Raw genomic sequence first — 5,243 nt, forward strand, 5'->3', positions numbered from 1 at the left:
CTTGTATGGACATAAGGCTTCTTTTCTCTTGGGTAAGTAACTAGGAGTGGAATGGCTGGGTCATATGGTAGGTATGTTTAACTATTTAAAAAACTGTAAGCTGTTTTCCAATATGTTTGTACTATTTCACACTCTCCCCAGTGGTGTGTGAGGATTCTAGTTCATTCACATCCCCACCAGCACTAGATAAAGACAACCATTTTAGCCATTCTAATAAGTCTGCAGGGGTATCTCATTGTGGCTTTAGTATGCATTTGCATAATGAAAAGTGATGTTGAGAATCTTTTCATATGCTTATTTGCCACTATAATATCATCTTTGGTTAGGTGTCCATTCAAATCTCTTGTTCTTCCAAATCCCTTTTATGTATGGGGTTGGGACAAAAAAAAAAAAAAAAAAAAGAGTAACAAGATGAAAGGCTAAAACCTAATCATACCAACATTCACACTAAATGAAAATGGTCTCTACACCTAAATTAAAAGACAAAGATTCTCAGATTGGATAAAAAACCAAGTATATGCTGCCTATAAGACACAAAAGCCAAATATAAAGACACAAGTTAGAATATATGGGAAAAAGATGTACCATGCTAACACTAGTTGAAAGAAAATCATGTGGCTATATTAATATTAAAGTAAATTTCTGAACATTGATTATTGTTAGGTATAAAGAAGGCCATTTCATAATGACAAAGGTATAAATTAATGAGGAAGATATAACAATCCTAAATGTTCATGAGCCTAATAATAAAGCTTAAAAAATACATGAAACAAATATTGGTAGAACTGTAAGGAGAGATAGACAAATCTATAATTATATTCCTCTTTTGATAATTGATAGAAAAACTAGAAAAGCCATCAAAGATACACTGGTAAACTATTATCCAACTTGACCTAATTGACATAAGACACTCTGCACAATGAATAGAATGTACATTTTCATTAAGTGTACACAGAATATTTACTAAGACAGACCACATTTTGGGCAGTAAGTCAAGTCTCAATAAATTAAAAGGATTCAAATTATACAAAGTACTTTCTCTGACTACAACGGATTTAAGTCAGACATCAGTAAGAAAAGGAAATCTGGACAAGCCACAAATATTTAACTAAATATAACACACTTATGAATAACCCATGGGTCAAAGAAGGAATTAAAAGAGAAATTATGAAGTATTTTAATTTAACTAAAATGGAAACACAATATATCAGAATTTGTTGCACACTACTAAAGCAGTATGCAGAGGGAAATTGATAGCACCAAATATTAGGAGTGAGAAAGGTGACATCACTTGCAAATCATTTACAAATATTAAAAAGATAATAATGGCATATTATAAACAACTTTTTGCTAATATATTTTGATGTAGGAAAGACATTAGGGTTCAAAGCTGACGGCCAAGAAAGAATTCTTGAGGCATCTTTGATGCAAAAAGCTTTTATTAAAGCGTGGAGATAAGACCTGTGGGCAGAAAGAGCTGCATTGGGGTCAGGAGGAGTGGCCCATTATATACTTTTAAGTTGGGAGGGAGTTAGGGACAGCTTAAGCTTCCCAGGTATTTTGGCAACAAGGTTTCCAGGATCCTGAGGGGGCTAGCTATTGTTGTTTATTTAGTAAACCCTCAGTCATGAGACCCACCTATATCTGTGAGTCATATGCTTGGAGGATGATTGCTAACATGTATCTTGTGGGGGGATGAGTTTAAGAGATAAAGGAATTTTCCAAAGGAATGTTTATATGTTAAAGTAGACTTATAGGATCCTGGGGGGTTGGGCTAAGATTGCCTTTTGCCCTTAGCAAAGTGTCAACATTGAGGCAGTTGGGTTCCTAGAGGGATGTCACTCTACCTGTTTCAAGGACTTGTCAATGGGATGTAGGTAGTAAGGAAATTTAATAATTTTTCTTCTGCCTTTGTTTCCCACATCATATTTGACCACTTAGATAAAATGAGCAAATTGTTCAAAAGACACAAACTACTGGAGCTGACTCAAAATGAAGTAGATATCAGAACAGTCCCTTATCTATTAAAGCAATTGAATTTATAGTTAAAAATCTTCCCACAAAAAAACCCCTTAGGCCTAGATTTCTTCAGTAGTGAATTTTACCAAACATTGAAAGGAAGAAATAATACCAATTCTACATAAACATTTTCAGAAAAACTGAAAAGGAAGGAATACTTCCTAACTCTTTCTAAGAAGACAGCATTACTATGATACTCAAACCAAAAACATTTAAAAAAGTTACAGAAAAACATCCTTCATTAACATAGGTGCAACTATTCTAAATGAATTTTAACAAAATGAATCTAACAATATTTTTTAAAAAACAGTACAACATGATGGTGGCATTTAAGTCAGAAATGCAGAGATGGCTTAAGATCAGAAAAACAGTGTAATTTATCATATCAAGGAAAAAAAAAGATAAGCTAAATAGATGCAGAAAAATCATGTGACAAAATCCAACATCCTTTACTAACAAAAGCTCTCAGAAAACCAGGAACAGTAGGGAATTTTCTCAGTCTGACAAAGGGCATTTACAAAACCATACAGCTCTCATCACACTTAATGTGAAAGATTGAAGGCTCTTTTCCTAAGATGGAATGAGACCAGGATGTTTACTCTCATCAATTTTACTCAACTTGTGCTGGAAGTTCTAGTCAGTGCAATAAGGTAAGGAAAAGAAATAGAAGGTGCTCATATTGGAAAGAGAAATAAAACTTTTTATTTGCAAACATGATCATCTATGTAAAAAGTCCAATAGAATCTACAAAAGCACTATAAAGTGAGTTTAGCATAGTGAACAAATGCAGATCAATAAAAACAAATCAATTGTTTTCCATATACTAACAGCAATCATAAATTAAACAATGCCATTTACAATTTAAAGATATGAGCTATTTAGAGATAGATATGATAAAATATATGAAAGACCTGTAAATATATGAAAACTGCAAAGCATTGCTAAAATAAGACCTAAATAAACGGATGACTATACTGTATTTTTATGTCAGAAGACAATGTTTTTAAAATGTCAATGATCCCCAAATTATCTATAGATTCAATGAAATCCCAATCAAAATCCCAGAGGCCTTTTTGTAGGAATTGACAAGTTGATTCTAAAATTGATATGAAAAAAAAGGACCTAGGATAGGCAAAATAACTTTAGGAAAAGAGAACAAAGTTGGAGGACTAACACTACCTCATTTCAATACTTATTATATAGCTAGAGTAATCAAAATTATGTGTGGTTGGTGTAAAGATAGACAAGTAGGTCAATGGAATAGAACAGAGTCCAGAAATAGATCCATACATATTTGGACAACTGATCTTCTACAAATGCAAAAGAAATTCTGCAGTCATTTCAACAAAAAGTGCTGGAAAGGTTGGACACACAAAGAAAGAACTTTGATCCATTTCTCATATCACATGCAAAAATTAACACAAAATAGATCATAGACCAAATTGTAAAACTTAAAACCAAACCTTTTAGGAGCAAACCTGGGAGTAAACCTTTGTGACCTTGGTTCAGGCAAAAATTTACCAGATATGACATTGAAAGCACAATCCATAAATGACCAAATTAATAAATTAGATTTCATAACAACAGTAACAGAACTTCTGCTCTGAAAAAGACACTAAGTTAATGAAAAGACCAGCCACAGACTGAGAGAAAACTACTTGCAAGTAATCTAGCTGGTAAGTACTTCTATTTAGAATATATAAATAATTCTTAATACTCAGTAATAAGAGAAAAAAGAATCCAATTACAAATTAACTGCAGGGAGATAACATGATCATAAAAATGGTTTTCCTAGGGCGTGGCTTATCCCTTGCACTTAATATGGTGACCCCTCTGATTTCCCCCAATACAGAAATTTGACTGCATAATTTGTAGTAGTGCTAGACTGTGTTCATGCTCTCCCATGTCTGAACAACTTTTTTCTTAAACAGGCTAAAGATTTTTAATACACCCTTCACCAAAGATTATACAGATGGCAACTAAGCACATGCAAATATACTTAACATCATTATTCATTAGGGAAATACAAATTTCCATAATGATATAGAGCTATACATCAATAGAAAGGCTAAAATGAAAAAGGCTGAATTTATCAAGTGCTGGTGTGAGGGCTGTGGAGGAATCAGAACCCTTATATTGCTGGTGAAAATGCAAAATAGTTCAACTACTTTGGAAAAGTTTAGCAGTTTCTTAAAAAGTTAAACATACACTTGCTGTATAACCTAGCTATTCCATTCCTAAAGAAAAGAAAGTATATATCCACGTAAATACTTATACATTTATGTTCATGTTAGCTTTAGTTGTGATAGACCAAACCTGGAAACAACAAAAACGTTCATCAACAGGTGAATGGATAAACAGATTGTTGCTTTATCTATACAATAGTACACAACTCAGCAATAAGAAGGGATGAACTTTCAATACACACAACAATATGGATGGGGGCTCAAAGTAATTTTTGCTTAATAAAATAAGCCATAGAAAAAGAGTCTATACTGTATGATTCCATTTGTATAAAATTCTAGGAAATGCAAATACAGTGAGAAGGATCAGTTGTTGTGTGGTGGTCGTGGGACAGAGAAGACTGAGAGAAAGTGATTATAAAGAGACATGGGGGAATTTGAGGAGGTGATGGATTTGTTCACTAGCTTTATTGGGATGATGGCTTTGTGGGTATATACATATATCCACACTTACTAAATTTAAATATGTGCACTTTAAATATGTGCAGTTTATTGAACGTCATCATTACCTCATAAAGCTGTGAAAATAAGTGAACGAACTGATGTCAGTTAAAAGAGACAGACTGTATTTTAAAAACTAAGTTCTGCTATATGCTTTTATAAAAGGTATATCTGAAATTTATGAATGTGTAAAAATTGAAAGTAAAAGATATAAAAATAGACTAAAAATTATTAACCTAGAGAATCAGGAGAACCTATGTAGATATCAAACAAGACACACTTAAATATATAAGAATTATTGGGGATAAAAATTAATATTGTGTAATGAAAAGTGCCTTAGCTCACCAGGAAGATATAATAATTTCAAACATGTATGCACCCAATAAAACAGCTTTAAAATATATAAAGCAAAATGTGGATGAAAATAGAGAAACCCACTATTGTAATGGAAGATTTTAACACAAGTCTCTCAGTTATGGATATGTCAATTCGCCAAAAATCAGTGTGTGTGTGTGTGTGTGTGTGCATGTGTGTGTGTGT

The 5,243-nt window shown here is 32.8% G+C and overlaps 1 pseudogene; it reads left to right on the plus strand.

The window, feature by feature from the left end:
• Positions 1 to 3,767: 3,767 nt before the first annotated feature.
• On the plus strand, positions 3,768 to 3,921 carry LOC123325961 (annotated as a pseudogene).
• The last annotated feature ends 1,322 nt before the right edge of the window (positions 3,922 to 5,243 follow it).

This window comes from Neomonachus schauinslandi, chromosome 9 (genome assembly GCF_002201575.2).
Source record: "Neomonachus schauinslandi chromosome 9, ASM220157v2, whole genome shotgun sequence".
NCBI lineage: Eukaryota > Metazoa > Chordata > Mammalia > Carnivora > Phocidae > Neomonachus > Neomonachus schauinslandi.